This window comes from Astatotilapia calliptera, chromosome 23 (assembly GCF_900246225.1).
Source record: "Astatotilapia calliptera chromosome 23, fAstCal1.2, whole genome shotgun sequence".
Lineage (NCBI taxonomy): Eukaryota > Metazoa > Chordata > Actinopteri > Cichliformes > Cichlidae > Astatotilapia > Astatotilapia calliptera.
Window position 1 is genome coordinate 28831076 of NC_039323.1, and position 22833 is coordinate 28853908.

Below are 22833 nucleotides of genomic sequence, written 5' to 3' on the forward strand. Positions count from 1 at the left end.
AACTTACTGCTGGTCCCAGTGAATGAGGCATTTGTGACGATAAGACTATGATATACTCTGGGTGAAGTTCAAGAGGGCAAATCGGCAACACATTAACTATGATGTACTATCTGCTCTGAAATGAAGCTCTGCTGCAGCCAAAGAAAATAACTGGGCTTCTTTGCTTTTCCTATCGTTATTTTTATCAGATGGAGCAAATGTTTTCTCATAACAATTTCAGAGTATTCCAGCCTTGGCCAATTTGGTGGCAGCTTTTTGGATGTTAATCCCAGTAATTGCAATCAGATTTCCAGTTTCCAGTACATGGGAAAAGCCAATATTGCAATTATTTTGGTTTAAAAAAAATCAGCAATTTATCCAGGCTTTTCCCAGTTCTAAGTGTTGTTGGGTACAATGTACAAAAATAAGACTTAATCTAATATCAATTAAATTTAAAACAACCCCAAACATCCCATTCTCTGAATTGCTGTTGTTATGTCATCTTTGGCTGCCACGGCTAATAAACTGAGATGAGGAGCTTTATTCCATGAAAATCCCCCCATAACAAGAGTGATAATGGTCTTGCTGTATAACCAACTTTAGGTAATCCGTCTCCTGTGGTCGCGTCCTCACTCTTCCCCTCTCTGCTTCCTTCTCTTCCCTCCACATTCCCCCATCATCTTGTTGATTCTCCTCCTGTCCTGCAACAGCATGTTCCTTCATCCCCCGTGGAAATATGAGGAAAGCTGCTCCACTGACAACAACCCTGCATCACAGAAAAGTGCCACAATCTTTTATCTGAGGTGGACCATAAACCTCTCTTGGCAGTTTAGTATCTCGGGCTAGTAGGAGCTTTTGCCATTTAAAGATGCATTAGGCTGACCTGTGCATATGTAGGGCTTTAAGAGCAAGCTCCATAACTTAATTGAAGCCTACCCTTTTCATTCAGAAATGGTGCTCAAATTGATAACATTATACCAGGGATTAGCTATTACACCTGCAAGGGCCATTACAGAAAGTGCTGTGTGAATTAGAGGTGAAGTAAAATATGGGTTTTCATAGGTGGGTGGGCAAATGTCAATCAAACATGAACTTTACTTCTAATAAATGCATATTTAATATAATTGCCGTCTTTCATCACATTTCTTTCCATAAATGTGTGTAACTATGTAGACAGTTTTCAGTGACAGGTGTAATTCCACCATTGCCTCTAGTCATGAGTAATTGTGAGTCATATCTTTTATATGGATTTGGCCCCAGAACTCTTTGTTGCCAATAATGTAATAATGTGGGGTTCTTGCACACTTGGTGTGGGCCTCCCAATACAGCCAAGGTGCCCTATTGTTTTACGGCCATCCACAAAACAAAGACAGCACATCTCTAAGTTTAATGGCAGAAACGTTCACAGTACTACTTAATCTGCACCTTGATTTACGCTTGACTCAATCAGGCCAGCTCTCAGACTAATGGCATCTCCTTGCACTTTATTTCATTACATTTAATGGCTCTCTAATTGTGTGCATTTAATAAGAATCAGAGGAACAAAATGTACAAAGGGGTGTTCAAAGGCAGGCAAACAGGTGCACACATCCACAGCCTTCTTGAAGTGGCGCTTTTATGGGGTTTTCTGTTTTTTGTCTCTGTTCTGTTGGATGGTTGGATGTCCATATTAGCGGTGAGGAAGATAATTAATAATCGAGTCATGATGCTCAGAAATTCCTGAGTAGAAATCTCTGAGAGTTTGGTAAGGAGAAATAGAGCAGTTGCCTCACTTCTGCGTCGATGAGCTAATCAGCAGCTGAAACAGTAAACGGATGGATGAATACAATACAGGATCATGACAGCTTCAGCTGTATTGTTGGCATTTTTGCTTCTTATCTAAAGGAAGGCAAGTGTTTTTAGCACTTTTCTTTTCCTGCTGGTGAATTAGTGTTTGTACATTTGTTTGGCATTTGTTCAGTGATTTTTCTCAAGCAAACATGTCTTTGGGGCGCCACAGTGGGTAGCTGTGGATGAATTGTGCGGCTGTGTGGGTGGGGCAGACAATTATCCCACAAGGGCCCTAAATGGGTATACCTGCAGAGAGCCCACAGTAATTTTTCCCTTTGGGGCCCTTGTATGGGGTTTCAATGGGAAATGTTGATCCTCCTACAGTGATCTCACACAGGGCTCAAGGAGGCATGTCTGATAGGTTGGTATAGTATGTGGACAAAAGTACTGGACCACCTACAGTATTACACCAATGCACTATGGGCCTCAGTGCTCAGTGACCTTGCTCTAACTTTATGTGGTCTGCCACTTTACAGCTGAACTTCTGTGATTCCTGAAATCACAGAAAACGTCCTTCCTTGTAGTGATACCACCTACAGTTGATTGTGGAACATCTAGGTGATAAGAAATTTCACAAAATAATTTGCAAAAGTGGCGTTCAACCACGCACATGAACTTATGTGTGCTCACTCAGCCCAAGCAATGTAGGATTTTTAAGACTGATACTGATACCAATATTTGCTGAACTGAAAATTTGATGTATTGGCCAATATTTGTTTTCTTTCAGACACATTAAAATTTTTACGTGTAGATATTTATAAGTCCTGTCTGAGAATTAATCTGGTTTTGTTGTCACAAGTTGCACACAGCTCTGTTTGGATGACCTTTTCGTTTTATTTGTGTCAAACATGTGCCCAAACACGTGTTGCCAATAGAATTTGCAGAGTGACCTCTGGTGGGCAGATTAGGCAACATCATCACTCATAACATGGTTAAAGAATCTTTCTCTTGTGTGTTTACTTTTTTAGATTTAAATTTGTCTGTTATTATAAGTGCTGGTACTGATATATGGGTAAATAGCTAATATTGGCTCTATATACAATGACCAGTCTTTCACGGGTGTTTGTAAAGGCAGACTGCGTGGCTAGGTGTTTGATTTCATACACCTGTTTCAATGAGATTCAAAACACCTGAATTCAAAGTTTAAGAGTTGTGGTCCAGTACTTTTGTGCGATATATAAGCCAGAAAAGTTGATCATGTCGGAACTGTGGATTGAGCACTTGAAGAGGCTGTGGTGGCCACTGAAATTATATTTTAGGCTCTCTCCTCAATCAACATCACTTTCCTATTAGTGGCTATATTTTCTTCCGCACAAGGGGTAATTTTGTGTGAACCCAAAGTTCATGGTTCAGACTGCTGATGGATTCCAGTGTTTCCCCTTTTATATAATTAATATCAAGGAAAAACAGCATACAAGCACTACAGCTTATACTGCTTATTGTCCCTCAGCAGGCTTCTGGAAGTTAGCCAGTCAGATAAAAGTATGCTTTTCAAAGGGAGGTCTAAAAGAGATAGAAGCAAAAAGACACAAGTAATGAGTGTGAGAGTGACAGCCCAACACCATGATAAAAGGAAAGTCACAGTATGAAAGACATATGAGCTGAATTAACAGAAGTTTTTTGGGATATAAATTGTAAAATAGATGAGTGGTTTATTTTTTTTAACACAGGGAGAGAAGACAGAGAAAGGTGTGAATTTTCTTCTTGAAAGGTGAGCGCTCAGCTTACATCTCTGTCTCAGCTGAAGATGGTGCTGAATGCTAGGCTCTCTAAGATTCCACCACGTGCTAACAGTTTGAAACTGACAGCAGCACACATTTTTGCACATCATTTCAGAAGCTAATCGGGCGAGGATAGCAGCGCGTCAACAAACACAGTTAAATTGATTGTCTCGGAACAAGCCCAGTTTCTCATGCAAGCCTTCACTCACGGCGCCACTTTAGTGCATACATCCATACATGATGCATAAAGCAAATTTTAGACCCGCTGGAAACGTCTGATAAGAACAAAGGTGCCTATCAAGAAGTAATTTATGATTGTCATAATGGACGGTTCCTTTTGTGGCCGAATTGAATCTTCCTGCGAATGGAAGTCATATATAATAGCTCCTTGCTGCTGTGCAATATTCATCTTTTCAGCTTTTGATAAAATCATAAAATTAAGTTGTAGAGGGTGATGGCTGGTCAGAGACATCATTGTTGCTCTCTAACAAAACATTGGAGTGGTTGGAGAGGCTGAAGAACCAGCCAATCAGGTTTTGACTGTGCTGGTGGTTACTTAGGCTGAACCCCAGACATTTCCAAACTCCAAGGCAGTTCAACTCTTCAGCTCTTGGGGTAAAAGGCTCGCTGTTTTGTTTCCAACCATATAAAAGTCAACAGTTTCATGGAAGGTAAAAGTACGTCATTAATGAGTTTGTAATTTTTCCTATGAAGCTCAACAATACGTGTATATACTGGTGAGTGTAGCGCTGGGGACCCATACTAGGATGTCGTCCCATCTTATGGGGCGACATCCTAGTATGCATGATCCTTTGATTCTTTGTATATATAATGGTAGAGTTACTTCAAATGCTTTATGAATTAGGTAAGAGCCATTAATATATATTCCACTCAGAGTGTCAGAGTGGTATCAGAGCCTGATCTTGATGATGATTAAATGCACTCAGCATGGTTGCATTTTAGCGATTTCTTAAGGCTTTTTGTCTTGTTTCTTTACCTGATCTATAATCACTTTACACCTTTGAGTGAGGCTCGGTGAGCCACTTTATATTTTGCTCTTTAGATTTGATTTATTTGATTTGTTTTCCTGCATGCGTAACGTGCCACTTGAGCTTCTTTTGGGAAAAGAGAAAAAAGTGTGGCATCTCTTATTATTAAGAGCAGGCTGTGTCTCACGGCCGCAGCCCAACAGCGTGATTTATGCAGCTGTGAAGCTGATATTAATATTTTTTTATGTAATAAACTTGCTGAGAGGAGTTTTAAAGACATAACATCACCATTGTTTATGGCTTTCTTCCAGCACATTAGTAGTAAAGTGCTGGGCAATTTCACATAAACACTTTTTTCTCCCATGTATGTTTCTCCTTGCATCGCTCTCTCCCACTGTGCTCCCACCGACATCAAAGAAAAGCCGGAAAGCTGTAATCCACAGTTGTAAATAGCAAGCTGAAGATGAATGTGAGGAACCTATATGGCATTATTACGCTAATATTCACATGACGGTTGGGGGACTATTTTCAGGTGCAACACTGTTGCACTGAAAGTGGGAAAAATAAAGTTAATGCCACAAACACCAGTGAACAAGTCATATTTCATGTGCTCCTTCTGTGTCTGTCTTCGCAATGATGGATTGTGGCTTTTAAAAGAGGATGTGTCTCTCTGAGATGGTTTTGATTTTGAGCACGAGATACTAAAGTCTCAAATGAAACAGTAAAATGTAGGTATTTTTTTATTCTCCTGAACCAGAGTGCTGTATCACTGAGTGGAAAAAAATGAAATCCCATTTATAATGGAGTGAGGATAATTTAATTTAAAAGTAAAAACAGCGACAGGAGGGCCTCTAACACCACGTGTGGAGCAGTGGGAAAGCGTGGAGGTATTATTAAAACATCAGACTCATGACTTTCAGTAGCTGAAATTTGCACATCGTGTAATGAATGAAAAGTTGCTACATGGATTATCAACCTGTAACAGATTCTCCTTTGTGGCTGTGATTCTAATTAATAATTTTAGATACTATTAAATAATCGGCTCTGCATTCAGGGCATTTATGACCTTTGTGCCCCTCCTTAAAAAGGGATCAACCAATAAAAGCTTGGCAATTAAAATTAGTCACAGCAGGCCATTTGTCCATATTCTGAATTGATGTGAAGGACACTACTCCTCACTGATTGTTTTTTTTAACCCTTCTAACACTAAAAACAGCTAAAGCATGCTATAACATATTAGTGTTTTATTTGACTTGTTAGCTGGCTAAGTATTTTTTAGTAACAATTAAGTGACATCATTTCCATCATTGACGAGCACAGCTAGTTTTTGGTGTAGTCCAAATGATCCATGGGTGCAAGCCATGTATAGTGGCACCACAGCCAAAGGAATAAAATTAGCACAAAATGTAAGAAAATTTGTTTTTGGTTGATTATTTCCTTGGTATAGCAATACTTCTCAAACCAAAATAAGCTGTTTGACACTGGCAGAGAAGATTTGCCAGTGGGTTTTTCATGGGTGCAACCCAGTTGCTGCTCAATCCATGTACTCAGCTATGCTGCTCAAAAATGTGGCACCGTTTAAAGAGATTTATCACCATGAATCGCTGTTACAACAAAGAAGTAATCGATCAAACACAAATTTCCTTACTTTTTGTGCAAAGTTTATTTTGCTTGTTGTTCCTGAATTAGTCATAAAGGCCTGTGACTGAGATCTACTTGGCTCCTTGGTTTAAACACATTGTAAGGACAGCTGCTGCTGAGAGAAGGCTGCAGACGTAATGTAGCAGACTGTAGGAGGACACTCTGCAGGGGGCTGACTCACATAACCTGCCTTTTCATTAAGCGTTTCCTACCTCGCTCACTTCTGAGTCAGAGCAAGTAGTCTGTTATTGGATATGATCCTCCCCGCAATAATTTATAGCACATCGCACTGTGTGTGCATGTGTGTCTTTGTGGGAGTCATTGATTCAGTGATGATAACCTATCAGTTATAAGTGCAGATGTCCTCACTGCAGTGTGCACCATCAGAGGTACACACACAGGCCTGTCTGTATGAGGTTATTCATTTGACTCACAAGTTTATCTGAGTTTCTGGGTTTGCTGGGTTTGTAGCTTTAGACTCCTGGCTGAGATTTTTAAGCATTTTAGAATTTCCTGTGAGCACACGCAAAATGAGATGCATGCATTTGTGTACCTGTTACAACAACAGTCAGGCTCTTAATTCATATCTATTAATATTACCTGTCACAGACATTGTCAGGACCAAGCAGTAACTCACAAGCTGTTCTTTTTCCCACCTCAGATGGGTAAACTCTCGGAAAATGTTTTCCAGTTAAACCATTTCTTATACAGCAGCTCGGTTCTCTGGGTTGTCATCATAGCGGTTGGGACCTTTCTGATTATCTCTCAGTAAAATGTAATTTAACTTTAATTCGGTTCAGTTCAGTTTTATTTATATAGTGCCAACTCAAAACAGTCGGTTCAAGGTGCTTTATGTTGTAAGGAAAAGACAGCAATGTAGAAATAATACATATAAAGCACAACACAAAACAGAAATTGCATTGTAAAGGAGCAAATTAAAACATTCATGCATAAGAATAATTATATTTTAGCATAAAAATATCATATGATTAAAGAGCTTGTACATACTGCTGGGTTAACCATCAGGGAACGAACAAGTGGATTGGTCGAATATATTTGTTAAGCAGTGTATATGTGACTTAGTGTAACTGTTTGTAGAACTGATTATTGAATTAGCTGGGATACAGAGAACTATCATTGTTAGTTTAGCTTAGGGCAAACAAGAATATGCTCGTATTAACCAATCCACTCTTCTGCACAAATATTTTTCCTAAAATCTGAATCCGAATGATACAGAAATTATTGCACCCTGGGGCTCTACCTCTCCCTCAAAATATAACTATTCCACTGTGATGCTGCTTTGACAAGCAACACTTTCCGTTGCCCGCCCAGGGGACTGAAATAGCCACTAACGTATAGGACCTCATTTCCTCGACTTGACAGTGACAGATATATACTGACAATATGAAACATAAAGCATGCAAACTGCTAAATCTGAAAATGGAAAGCATGCCAGCTAAGCTGCGCCTGATCTTCCTGCGACACTTGGACCGAATGTGTTTACACTCTACTCCAGTCCCATTTTGTGCACTTGCACACTTTGTTATGTAGCACTTTAATGACACTGGTTTTTTTAAATGAGACCGCTTAACCCGTTTAAAAAAAATGCTAATATTTTTTTGTGAAATTGCCACTGTTTTCATCAGAAAGTCCTTGTAACCCACCCACATGTATCTTATTAAATAGTTGTTCAGGGTCATTTTTGTTAAAGCACTTTTGGATCAGTTTGGATACAGTGCCTGTTCAAAAGCTCTTGAGTGATGTGGATGATGCAGTACTGGCCACCCACTAGTCTTACTGCAGAGCCACTCTGTTCTTTTAACACTGCAGATGGAACCGGGAACCTTTTGGTTACCGGTCAGCCAACATATCACAGCCGAGCAGCCGCCCACAGGTTTATCTGGTAATTAAGCCTTTCTAGTGCTGTAGCATTTGTTTGGTCAGGCAAATTAAAAACAAGTCAGTAGAGGAAAGAAACAGAGGGAGAAAGACTGAGTGGGACTGTAGAGGGATGGAGGAGGTGGAGGAGGCGTATTTAGGAAGAGAAAAAAGAGAGCAGAGGGCTGCAGAGCAAGGGAGAGCATGAGAGAGGATTGCAAAAAGAGAGAGGTGAACCCTGGTTTCGAATCCTTCTACCTGGTCTATTTTCCCATCTACTGCAAAAGAGGAGAGCCCAATCTCATTTACACCCCAGCACACGTTTGCCTCCCAACTGCCTCTGGAGGATCGCTAATCAGCCACAATTGGAGAGATGGATTTTTCAAATCGAGCCTTTGATGTGAGGGTTTAACATTTGTTTTTTGATCTAATTATATAATAGGCAGGCCAGCCATGTCAGGGGTAAAGCAGGCAGCATGTCTTTTCAATGAAACAGCAAATCAGAACAATGCAGATATTGTCCGTGGGGAAACGTTGAACTTTCTGTTGGCAACGGGAAGACTTGTTTGCTTTGAAGTTTTTTTTATTATGTTTGATTTTTTTCAGTGCTTTTTATAGGTCGGTATAATAGTCTCAGCTATTTAAATACAAACTATTTTCCCATGGGGACACCTCATATCTTTAGTCTTTTACCTTTCATCATTTTCAGTTGTATAACTTGAGGTGAACACCTGGGATACTAATTTCTTGTTTTATTGAGAATTTTTTATTAAGCATCATGGGGTTTTTTTCAGTCTCAACTTTTATTATCTGTGTTTATGTGCGAGACAGTATGTTTCATAAAGAACTTATTAAAAACACACGGTTCATTTATTTAAGGACTTTAAGAGCTAAACAATAAGTGCAAATACTTTCATATGTTTGCTAATAACCCATTCAATTCTTTGTAATTCAATTATATAGAAGTTCAAATCAATAAATGCGCAATAATTTTCAACATAACATTTAACCAAGGCTAAATACTGAATAACATCATATACAATTAAGATGGTTGAAAGGTGATAGTATTCAGAGGGCCCACTGCTACACCTACTGTCTCTTTAAAGGTCAACCATGTACTATGTTTACACCTTGTTCTTAATTTCAATCCACTATTGTTATTATTAGTCTTAGAGAATACTATGTTTTCTTGAGTTTTTTGCAAATTTAGTTAATTTTGGAAAGTCAAGAGGTTCACATCCTAATAAACTGGTAGAAGAAACCAAAAGTCACCAGAAGAATACCAACACAAGCTTTAAGGTAATAGATGCAGGTGAAGAAAATGTTGATGACTTGCATGTGGGATTTTATGGCCAGTTTAAATCATAAGAAAATAGCAAGTTGATGTCATTGTGCGCTGTAATTCTGCTTTGTGCTGAAACAGGGTGTTCAGGCAGAAGGCAATAGAGAAGATCTATATAGTGTTAGATGGGTTGAATTACTACATACCAGTGACAAAGGCACGTCTAGAAAATCAGATGTGTTTATCACCAAAGGGGAGTGTCAGTGTCAGTTCCCTTCTATTCAATTCAATTCAATTCAATTGTATTTATATAGCGCCAAATCACAACAACAGTCACCTTAAGGTGCTTTATATTGTAAGGTAGACCCTACAATAATACATACAGAGAAAAACCTAACAATCATATGACCCCCTATGAGCAAGCACGTTGGTGACAGTGGGAAGGAGAAAGTCCCTTTTAACAGGAACAAATCTCTGGCAGAACCAGGTTCAGGGAGGGGCGGGGCCATCTGCTGCGACCTGTTGGGGTGAGATTCTGTGATTGCATTAAATGCAATCAGCTGCCAAAATTTAAGACCACCTCATCTCAAGATGATTGCAAAGAATGCCTGGTGGGAAGCAGCCTGTCTCCAAACAATGCGGTTACGCTCAGTTTGCAACTAAACTGTCATTCTGTAGCAACTATTCAGTGTTTGCGGAGGAATTTCTGAATTTTATGTTTCTAATCTGGGTTGTGGCTGGATTTGAACCAGACAGTAAAAGATTTGCAATGTTTATTACAAATTAATCACAGTTAATTGCTGTATTATGACAAACAAGTAATTGCCAACTTGACTCCGTTCAGTCATGAAGTAATAGCAGATTGATTCCAGTGGCTCTGCACTCGACAGTGCAGCTTAGGCGGAGTAGTCGAACGTAGTTCCACTGAGCGCTCAACACAGACAGCATCGTCAGAAGAAAAGTTGATAAAATAAATAAAAAAATTTGTATATCGATACGAGTATTGTTGCACCTCTAATATATATATATAACAAAAAAAAACAAACACCCAGCACCCCCCTGCGAGCGGTTTATCCTTCAAGCTCGGGTCCTCTACCAGAGGCCTGGGAGCTTGAGGGTCCTGCGCAGTATCTTAGCTGTTCCCAGGTCTGCGCTCTTCTGGACAGAGATCTCCGATGTTATTCCCGGGATCTGCTGGAGCCACTCGCCTAGCTTGGGAGTCACCGCACCTAGTGCTCCGATTACCACGGGGACCACCGTTACCTTCACCCTCCACATCCTCTCGAGCTCTTCTCTGAGCCCTTGGTATTTCTCCAGCTTCTCGTGTTCCTTCTTCCTGATATTGCTGTCATTCGGAACCGCTATATCGATCACTACGGCCGTCTTCTTCTGTTTGTCTACCACCACTATGTCCGGTTGGTTAGCCACCACCATTTTGTCCGTCTGTATCTGGAAGTCCCACAGGATCTTAGCTCGGTCATTCTCCACCACCCTTGGGGGGCATCTCCCATTTTGACCTCGGTACTTCCAGGTTATACTCGGCACAGATGTTCCTGTACACTATGCCGGCCACTTGGTTATGGCGTTCCATGTATGCCTTGCCTGCTAGCATCTTGCACGCTGCTGTTATGTGCTGGATTGTCTCTGGGGCATCTTTACACAGCCTGCACCTGGGGTCTTGCCTGGTGTGATAGACCCCAGCCTCTATGGATCTTGTGCTCAGAGCTTGTTCCTGTGCTGCCATGATTAGTGCCTCTGTGCTGTCTTTCAGTCCAGCTTTGTCCAGCCACTGGTAGGATTTCTGGATATCAGCCACCTCCTCTATCTGCCGGTGGTACATACCGTGCAGGGGCCTGTCCTTCCATGATGGTTCCTCGTCTCCCTCCTCTTTCTTGGGTTTCTGCTGCCTGAGGTATTCACTGAGCACTTGATCAGTTGGGGCCATCTTCCCAATGTATTCTTGGATGTTCGTTGTCTCATCCTGGACTGTGGTGCTGACACTCACCAGTCCCCGGCCCCCTTCCTTCCGCTTAGCGTACAGCCTCAGGGTGCTGGACTTGGGGTGAAACCCTCCATGCATGGTAAGGAGCTTTCTTGTCTTTATGTCATATATATATATATATATATATATATATATATATATATATATACATATATATATATATATATATATATACCTTTGATGCTTGTGAAAGCAGTTTTATTGTGAGAGAAAAACACAACATTAAAAATATACAATACACAAACTGAAGATAAATGATCTGTGAATATTTTAACAGTGTATCGATGTTGTTAAGCTTTAAAAGCATATATATTCTTTTGCCTTAATGATTTTACAAACCTATTTCTCCATTACCTGCTTAATATTTTGGGTTCCTAGATGATAACAATTTTTTTTGCTATAATTGAAGCAGCATTGATTATTTTCAAAAGGTACTGGTTTAAAGTTTTCAGTAGATTTGAGTAGGAAAGTCCTTCTGATAGGAAATAGTGCTAAAAGTGAAGGCTGTGGTGCCATGGTTACCAGTTCATAAATGGAAAAAGATTTGAAAAAGAAATGTGCTGTAGAGATAAGTTAAATGAGTGATACCTTGAGGTTACAAGTCCCTGTGAGTCCCTGCAAGCCAAATAAACATCCCTCACAACAAGTCAATTTCAAACACAAAGAAACTGCACTCCCTATCAGAACTCCCGAAGGAAGCCAACTCAGGCCAACGCAATCTGTTTAAGTTTATTAGAGACAAAAAGCAACAAAGTTTTTCAGCCATTCTTTTGTTTTGTCTTAGGGGAATCTGGGAAAAACCCATTGTTGTTGTTTATTAGCACCATTGTCTTTTATCTCATCAGTGGTCATCTTCCTTGTGCACGCTTTAATCTTGCAGTTCAAGTCAAGGCAATTATCCAAATAACTTAACTAATTACTCCGCGGTTGCTCAGTGGGAACAAAAAAAGTTTCAAGGATGATTAACGATGGATAGAAATCTGTGGATCATTAGAAACTGTTGCACCCCTGTGCAAGTAATTGGAGCATTCACAGCATGAGTGGTCATGCTTTGTTTGCTTTGTAAGGGCACATGCCTCTCTTTCACCTTTATGCATTTCCCTCTGCTCATACAGTACTCACCACTGATCAGATTAAGGGTTACTGGAACAATAGTCACTTAATCTCAATGGGAGAGAATGAGAATGAAAGTGAATGCTTTATTCAATTGTGATTTACTTTGCTGGCAAGTCTATTTTGTTCCTCTTCTGTTCATCACTTTTTTTGTGCTCTTCGCCTCATGAGGATCAATGGTGGCAAGTGCTGTCAATAAAGCAGCGACCTTGTCGTCCTTCCTTAGTTAATGCTTAGTTCTGCTGGAGTGGGTGGACAAGAGCTGTGCATGTGAGAAGGGACACTGGAAAAACCATGAGATCTCCTACATTAGTAGTTCACAAATGCTATGTGAATAGTTGGCTTGAAGTGTTAAGCCCATTGCATAGTTGGTGAAATTATAAAATATATAAAGGCAGTCAATTTAAAACATTAGTGCTGCCTCTCTGCTTAATGGGCCAAAGCACCAGGAAATAACTTTCAGTAGTTTTTCCCAACACGAAAAAGTAAAACACATAAACTAACATCCAAACTCTCACTTACATAAAGTATTTTATGAAGCATTTATTTATGTTGCTCATTCACCCACATACAAAAGCAGAGTTAGAAAGAGAACTATAAAAAGCAGCGACATTGTGTCGGGGCAAGCAAAGCAAGCAGTGCTCATCTGGTGAAACCTAAAAACAGATATCAGTTAAAATGTACCAAAGTAAAGATGATTATTCTTTTTTTAACTCGTTGTTTAGTCATAAAGCTAATTTTGCTTCCATTCATCCTTTAAATTACTGTCTTATTGTTTCTGAAAGTAGATGTGACCTTGCTTGACCACTGAGACACTGAAATGCATGGGTTTAGTGTTTTGAGGGTATACTTTTGTCCCATTAATAATGGCTTGAATTTGTCCAGCTTTAAGGACAGCAGCCTTTTCTGATTGTGTCTTTGATGAGAGAAGTGACAGGAGACTTTTTTGTGAGACAAGCTATAGAGTTAGCATTAACAAGTAAACAAGCACACTGTGATTTGTGACAGATTCTTTTTTTTTTTTCATATTAACCACATTGGTCAACATGACACGTAGAGGAGTTAGTCTAGTGTGAAAACATTTCTAATAACTTCTTTATCATGTTAATAAGGAAAGAAGACATCGCCTCCTGCCATGTCTCGTTCAATAAAACAGGCATGTTGAACAGGTGCAGGCACCAGCAGCACTTTCAAATTAGCATCTCCCAGAAGTCATTTAGTTGACCAAATATGGAGTTTAACCAGCTGTTTTGCTAACACACAACTTTCTGTTTTAAATACAAATTTTTAATCCCCTGTAGATATTGACAGCTAACTGTGTCATCCACTGTTCAATTTCAATATTTAAACAATTTTTTCTTGTGTAATTAGTATATTTAATATGCTTTTTTAAAAATGTAAATAAAGGTGTAGGTCTGTTTTTTAATAGAGCTATGAACATGATATGTTACTGGGGTTTAAGCAAAATATAAAGTATTTTAAATAGCAATAATATTGATCCATTTAACACAGATGGGGAATATTTGTCTGCAGAATAATTATTTCTTTAAGTTATGCACAATGTACCAGTAACATTTTCTCTTCGTGTTATAAGTGGGAAATAAACTCCCCACTGTCTTTGTCTCTCTTCTCACCAGCAGAAGTATGTCTGCAGATAAGGAGCTGTTTGGGTAGTACTATATTTGCCAAGTGTAACATTTAATGGTTGGTTTACTTTGATGGTAGGAAATAAAGGTTGGCATTTACCAATTTTCAGGGTAACAGGTTGCCGAAGTGCCCATTTTGGAAACCACAGTTGTAAACACATGCTCATTTTGTTGTCCTGCTTTCAAATCTAGCCACATTTTTATTTTCCCCATATTTCTTCTAACATCGTCTAGCATATGCTGGAACTACAGTTTATCGTGGCACATCAGTGGGCACTCTTGTACTAATTTCCACTAAGAATTTGCACATTAAAAAAATGTACACATGGGATAAGCAGCTTAATCAGTGGATGACATGCCCTGGGCATCTGTCTTCCTTGAACTTATGGAGGTTCTACATAATGCATTAGATGTGCCAGAGGGTCCTGACTGGTGTGGGTGGAATAAGAGCTGGTCCTAAACCGAGGTCAGGATGACTAACCCTGCTTTGCTGCCGCTGGACTAATATCCCAAGTTAGGTTATCCTCTATTTTATTTTATTTTATTTTTATTTTTTGTGGAATATGTAGAATAGCTTTGGTTGTAGAGTGACTCCCTTTAAGCAATGGGTAGATTAATTTGACCTAGATGGGGAATGTGTTCTAATTTTATCATCCTTCTTTGCAGTTCTGGTTGTAGACACTACTATCTTGCTCAAGGGCACTTAAGTAGGCCAAGATAAAGGATGGTCACTCAAGACCATACAGTTCAGTTCAATTGAGCACCATTGATTACCAGTTCCCTGCAGGCTAACACATGTTACTTAATTGGGCTAAAAGTTGCTCTTCTTAGCTGTAGGATATCCTGGTGACAGCTCAAAAGGCCCAAGTGACTAGACAGGTTGAAACAAAGGACAGTCTCTGTCATCGACTCTTGCCTCATGAGCTTGAAGAAAGCTGGGACAGGAAGCCATTTTTCTGTGAAAAGCCTTAAATAATCCATAAATAATCTGCAGAGGCCTCCTTTACTACTGCCTATGGACCAGATTTATGACTGGTCTCCTTTAACTCCTGAAATGCATGCCTGAATTAGTTTAAAGAGTCTCTAACCATCCTCTACAGTAAATGCGGTGTATGGGAAGCTGTTTAGGATTCAACACCTTTTCCCTGCTCTTTTTGTGAATACCAATCGCATCAAATTCATTTTCCCCTCACAAAATACACTCATTGTCACTGTTATTAGCCCGCTAGTGAAACAGTCTCTGTGTCATGTTATTCATAACAATCAGGCGAGTGTGTATTGTGTGGAATGGTGACTGCAATATAAATGCAGCGCTTTTCAGCCACACTTTAATCATAAACACAGGAGAAGCGTTGCTAATCCTAATCTACAATAGGATACGGCTATCGTTCCTAATATTGTTTGTTGCTGCTACACAGCCGCCCCCATGAGATTTCATATCTTGCACCCCTCACATTTGTCATGGCCACAACACTGTTTCACTTTTTTATTCGCTGTTTAAAAGGGATTATTTACGTCAGTGAAGGATGTCTTATACCTCTGTAGCAGTATTGACCCTGACCACTTCATGAATATTCTGTCAGTGTTCATCTTCATAAGCAATCATCAGCAATTTTACAGCATCTGAGTTTCAGAGGCTAGTGGTGAGAATTCATTTATTGAATGGATTTAGTGGCGATTGATTTGTGGGTGGCGTGGACCGTGCAGGGCCGTCCATGTTGGCAGTTGGCAGACTTAGTATTCCGTTACTATAGAGACGGCTCTTACTTCCAAGGGGCATCAGAGATGACAAGAAAAACAAATACAAATTCAATCACTGAGAATCAGCCTTGTATCACTTAAACACTTGGGACAACAACTCACTCTGAAATGTTTTGAACAGAAAAACCTTCTTGCACTTGAACCATCAATGACTCATTTCCGAGATTCACATTCACAGGGATTTTATTTGTATAACAGTGAGCTGGTTATATGAAGTATGATACTGTAACAGCTTTAAACTGAAACAAAATACAAATTAAAATCACCAGGTGTAATCAATTTTTTAAAATCCCCTTGTTGGTGCATTGAACGTTTAGCTGATCACCTATCGTCTTATCCCATCTTGTGTTTCCTTACCCCAAGTAGTTCCTTTTGTGGCAGTGTCACTGCTCACTAATAAAAAATGCATATTTCCCAAGTGGTTGTGAATAGTTGGAGGCAGTCGCTGTTCAATCGATTACTAATTCCCCAGTTATGCAAGCCTGGAGACCAGTGATTGACTACCTGGTAACCTCAGATCTCAAATATAAATATATATTCCCCCGGTCAATTGGCAAGTGGTGGCTGACTGTCACTGGGTAAAAATGGTCACGCAGAGGATGCTGTGGAGAAAAAAAGAAGCCTAATTTTAATTACTTTGGTAGGTGATAGATTGCAGCAGTTCCCTTTAGTTTGTATGGAAGACAACAACACTTCTTGCTAACTGGTAGTAAAATTGTGAAGAGAGCAACACAAACGCTTTGAAACATGTTTGTGTTTAAGTGATGACAGACAAATTCAACCTACCTTCAAGCCAAGAGTTCTCTGTTTCCAGTTTGCCTCACATAGTTTCCAAGATTCACTACCACTCAGTGAGTAGTTGGTGAGGTTTGCATACAAATTTGATGTTTTCCAAACTAAATGGTAAATGGACTGGTTTTAGCTCTTTTCTACCCGACCTGAGCTCTCTGTGCTCTATACAACTTGCCTTATTCATACAAGCACTTTTTTTTCTACGTAAGAGCATTGGAGTGCAACGGGGGGTTAGTATCTTGTCAAAGGACATTTGGTATTCAGACTGGAACAGCCAGGGATCAAACCACCAACTTCCCAATTAGTTAATGACGTGCTCTACCCCCTGAGGTACAGGGACACCAAAGCAACCACACGGAGGTTTTTGGTGCAGTACCCTCTTTGCAACTGATTTCACTCAATGATAGCCAGAAAACTCTAACCTCTATTCTGCAATGACTGACAGAGTTTCTCTGTCTGTGTCACTGTCTGTATAGACTTATTAGATTGCATTGCTAATTATTTATCGCAAGTATTAATTTGCAAATAAGCATCTTATATATTATGGTATTAATAATGGCAATATAATATGGTTTTACTCACACATTATCTGCCACAAACAGAGTGTAATTCAGTGGGGTACACTGCCAAAAGCCTAACACAGCACTACTAGAAAAACTCTCAAGAGTTGCTCTACTTTGCTCAGGTCAGTTGAATGTGGTTCCATTCCGTATCTGCAACATGAGTTACATTCCTTTGCCAACAGTAAGCGTAGCAATCAAGTGACCTTTAGAAATCTCAACTGCAATCCAGTTAGCCTTTCTAAAATAATCAAAAGAAAAAGATAATTATTCTCTTGCCTGGCCCTCGTGTCCCAAGCCATTACATTACATTGACCACGGTATTAGTTCAGGCAGCCCACAGACAAGTATAAGTGCTTTAACTTGCCTACGGTTGCTGGTGTCTGTGCAGACTAGTTTGCAACCCAGTTTTGCATCACCTGCTTCCTTTCATGCTGTGTATGACTGAATAAATCTAATGTCTGTTACCATTAACAACGCCTGCTGTGTTCTGTACAGAGTATAAATTACAGCAGATGGAAATATTCTACTTTAAACTAAATTACTCTAGACTGAACTCTTCTGTCTGAACAGGTAGTAAAAGTGATTATATTAGAATAAAATTTTTAGGACTGTTGGAGTAGTAATAGTTTTGGATAGTGGCCGTGGAATTTTCTGGGACAGATGTAAAAATAAGAAGTACATGTGTAACCATGACTCTGTGAAACTTTGATATTAGCAGGTGTAATATCAGGGCATTAAAATGCCTGTGCAATGTTTTGAAAGAGCTTTGAAGTGGTTGGTATTTCAGTGGTCATGGGGTAATGGCTGAGAGGGATATGTATTTTCAATTTGTGAAGGGCCTAGAATGAGGCGCTCAGTTCCTCTTAAAGCATATTCTTTCATCATTTACCAGTTTCCTCAAGCACACTATTCCTTATACATAGCTATTAAAAGCCCTGTCCGTTGTAATGTAATGTTTTTTTCTGAGGAAGACCTCTTGTTTGTATGGCATGAGAATAGCTTAAGTACCATAAAATTCATCCAACCCTGCTGGGCCTCTTCGTAAAGCATGCAGGGTAGGATGGAGCCATGGACTGCCTTATCACAGCTTTAGGTACTACAATTCACAATGCTGGAAATGCCATAAAAAGAGATGAGCAACCATAGCTTTATGGCAACATAAAATCTAATGATTCCATCTGATGCTAAAACAGCCATTCGGAGGGCTTTTGGTTTTTAAAGGCATCGGGCAAGGCTAATTCTGTGCAAACTACTCATCGCTAATAACCAGAATTGACAGAAGTTAGATCATTATGGTCTGAGAACACATGTGTAGAGTTCATGGGCAATATCTTGCAGAACAATTGTTAGTCATATTTAGGTCCATAAAGCATTTTTCTGTCACCTCTGATAGAGATGGGCATTTTTACACACACCCTAGATTTTGTCTTTGCATGCATGTTGTAGTAATCGAGAGCACTTCCATGCTAGACTGTTTTTTGCTGACTTGGAAGGCAGATATTTAAATCAAAATGGTGTGAATTAATCAGAAAATAGTCTAAAGTAGCGGTGTCAGTCTTAAGTGTTACTCTACTTTGCCCTCTGCAAATAGCATGACTGTGGCTGTACTGATTGGAACAAGCAGTGTGGGAAGACAGACGCAGTGAAACATTTTCTTTCTCACTGGGCTGGGTTACCATTTTCTTTGGTGGTCTGACCTTGTCAGCACTGATTTCTTCTCCTTTGTGAATTTATTTAGTAAATGTATGGATTCAGTACAAGCAATCAAAACAACTATTACCTTCTCAGACAGCTTAATTTTAATCGTCTTTGAGGACATAGTGAACAAAACATGTGAAAGATTTTTAAAATACATCTTGTGTTGCAGACTCTTAATTTAATGTATTTGTTCAAACCCATTGAAAAACCTTTGCTGTCCTGTTTGTGTGGATGGATGTAATTTAAAGAAATGACCACATGGCTCATTGGTTCCTCCCATCTTAAACAATCCATGCTTGCCTCACTTTATACTAAAGCACTGTAAAAGAGAGATAGACTATGTGACAGGAGGTAGGTGATAAAAGCAGAGCCAAGTTTTGACTAGGAGATTCTGAAAGTTTCACTTTGATTTTTGTTGAAATGGTTAGGTTCTGGCACCAAACCTTCTTAGTTTAAGCCAAGTTTTAATTTCTTCACCCAACATGTACTTTTGTTTGGCTTTTATAAAGAATTGCAATTAATTCTTCATGGCACAAGTTGCACAAGGAGCTGGAAACAAACCTAGAAAGTTTCGGTCCATATTGACATGATAGCATCACACAGCTGCAGCAGATTTATTGATTGCACACCTATGATGTGAATTCCTCATTCCACCACATCCCAAAGGACTGAGTGAATGGATTAAAGCAGGGATGTCCAACTCCAGGTGTCAAGTGTTGACCCAGGGTGATATCTAAAACCTGCAGGACTCTTCAGACCAGGCAACATCTTTCCAATCTTTTGTTGTGAAATTTTGGTGAGCCAATGAAAATTGTATCATTGGTTCTGAGCTTAGCTATGAGGGCTGGCAACTGGTGTGGTCTTCTGCTCCTGTAGCCCATCTGCTTCAGAGATGCTCTTCTGAATACTTTGGTGTACTGAGTGATTACTTGAGTTACTCTTGCCAGCTATCAAACTATCAGGTCGATACAGTCTAGGCATTCTCCTATCAGCAAGACATTTTTACTCAGAGAACTGCTGTTCACTGAATTCACTGTTAACATTTTTTTTTCTTTTTGGACCATTCTCTATGAGCCTTAGAGATGGTCAGTAGGTCAGCATCTTCAGAAACACTCATGCCACCAACAACCATGCCATGTTCAAAGTAACTTGAATAACACTTCTCACCAATTCTGATGCTCAATTTAAACTTGAGCAGGTCATCTCAACCATGTATACAAACCTAAATGCACTGAGTTACTGACATGGATTTTGCCTGATTGTATATTTTTCCAAATGGTTTATGGTGTTGTTTTGCAGATGAGCTCATATTGGCTGATGGCAAAGCTGTTTCCCTGGACTGAGCGGTTTCTTTGCCTCATTTGCCTTGTACTTGCACAAACTATAATTGATGGAATAAGCTGTAGTGTGCTGGTGAAGAATAAGCTGTTAAAGCTACATTCAACCCCTAACTGTTGCATGGAGACCATTTTTCTCCATTCATCACAGGACCCCACTTGTTTTGTTCCCAGGAAACGCAGCCAGACAGAGAGATTCATTCTGAGCACTTGCACTTGGTCAACAACAAAACAAAGAAAAAAAAAAAGAAATGTGCATTACTAATTGTGTCAAATTTACCAGAAAATCTACCCAGCGGACCAGGGGAAAAGTGTTATAATTGGACTTTGCAAGATTTCACATCACCAGCGACTTTTTTATGGATCTGTCTCAAGTTTTGTGGGGGGAAAAGCTCCTGATCCCAGCTCACCCATTTACACATACACACACCCACAGGCTCTCACACATGGATACAGACGGACAGACACGCCCCTGTCCCCACACACTCCGCCAGCATTTTCGAACATTTCCACTTTCTCAGGGAATCCTGGCATGAAGCAAAAACATAAATCGATACCACATCTAGGCCGATTTGGGAGAAAGGACTGTTGCCAACTGAGACCATTTCAAACCACAGAGCAAAGACAGCACTGGTCTCTTTGACTTCCACTGATGAGAGGCTGCAGTGTTTGTCCTCTGCTGCACACTTGCTTTTTTTTTTCTTGATCAGTCAAGCAAAAGATCAGCCTTTCATCAGGGTGCTCTTGTTCGACTGCTTTCAAGTGTGCTTGCATACATGCTTCAGCTTGTGTATTTGTTTTTGTGCGCAATCCAGTAAATGTTGCCAGGATGCTAATATTAAACTTGTGGACTGCCAAATACATGATATGCGACATTACCCAGCAACATTTTCTCTGCCTGTTTGAGCCTTTATATTCAGGGAGTTCTTGCACAAAAACTACACAATTAGTGTAATAGGTAAAATTAATACTGACAAGTACACTGCAAATTCTAATCCACCAGGAAAGGTTTCATTATATCTATGCCACAGTTAGGTATTGGAATGAGGTGAATGTTTGCTTGGTGTCCCAGGAGTTTGGATGAGTTCTTTAATCCATACTGAACACACACAAGGACACACATGGAAGCAGAAGGCCACAAAGCTGGTATAAATCCACCATAGGTGAAATGCAGAGATAACACCTGTTTGCGTGTCTGCTGGGTGGTGCTGCTTTTTCTAGCTGTCTGACAGATTTTTCACCTTGAAGCTAATGCCAATCACAGTATCAGATACAGTGAAAGAAAAGCTCTGTTTGTTACCATTTTCTGTGACAGCTCAGTGACCTCAATGCTGAAAACACTTTTAAAAAATCAATTTTCTTTCCAGTCAGCTGTTTTTTATATTTAGGTGTACTTGAACGGGAAAGGTCACTTTTGATCTTGGACACGTTAACTCAAGGTCTGCTGTTAGTCAGTGAAGACAATGAGATGTGGATGAACCCTTTCAAAGAGCCAATTAATTAAAATTGATTATATATGAAGCAAAATAGTTATAGATATAATTGGGCTACAACTTTAGCTTTTTTTTTCCCCCTTTAAATTGCCGGAAACCGCAGTTCCACAAATAGCCACTTAAGGCCCCAGCCACACAGGCCTAGGGACCAGATGGCAACTATCTTGCAACCACAGTTTGCAAAGGAAAATTTTATATTGATAGACCTGTTGGGAGTGGTTGCTGGCAGTTGTTAGCATGAAATTGGTTGCAAAGAGATATGTGGTGCTGCACAGTCTTCTCGTGGTTGCGTTGGTAACTAGCAGGTTGATGCCATCACCTGTAGTTCACATGGAGGACACTCGCCAACTACCTGCCAATGGTAGAGAAACTGTAAACCATAACTGGAGGCTGCTAACCTTCAGAGAAATTGTTGCACTGTTTAGAACTTTTCGGGTGCAGTAGTAAGTCACAATTTTCACTCTGAAGGTGAAAGTTATGTTTCACTATTGCTCAGAGATTAAACAGCAAGTGTTTGGAGCAATCTGCTAATGCCAAAGCGATCAAAATAAGCACTTTCTTGCTAGATTTCCTTAAAAATACATCATTTATTCCAATTTTTTTAGTTGAGTCTACAAAAAGGGCCAGAAATAAGAGATATCACAGCCCAGACCTCAACATTATTGAAGGAGCTTGGGATCATCTTGAGAGAGGGGACATGACAAAAGAGAGAAACATCCAAAGAAGAGATTTAAATGTCCTTCATGAATCCTGGAGAACTATTCCTGAAGACTACTTGAAGAAATTACAAGAAAGCTGCCTAAGAGAGTTCAGACTGTATTGAACAAAAAAGGTGGTCATACCAAATATTGACTTTCAAGCTTGGTAGAACTGTACAAACTCCGTTTTTCCTTGTATATTTATGTATTTATCATGTATGTTTGCACATCTTTCAGTAAACAGCTGGATGTATTTTTCATTTTCTTAGCAAGACTTGAAGAAATAAGAAGTGACTCAAGATTTGTTAAAAGTCGAATATACAAATCCTTAGGACGATGACAAAACCAGATAGAAACATGAAAAATGACAAGCTTACAAAAACAGTAGACCCCTATCCTGTGTTTATTAT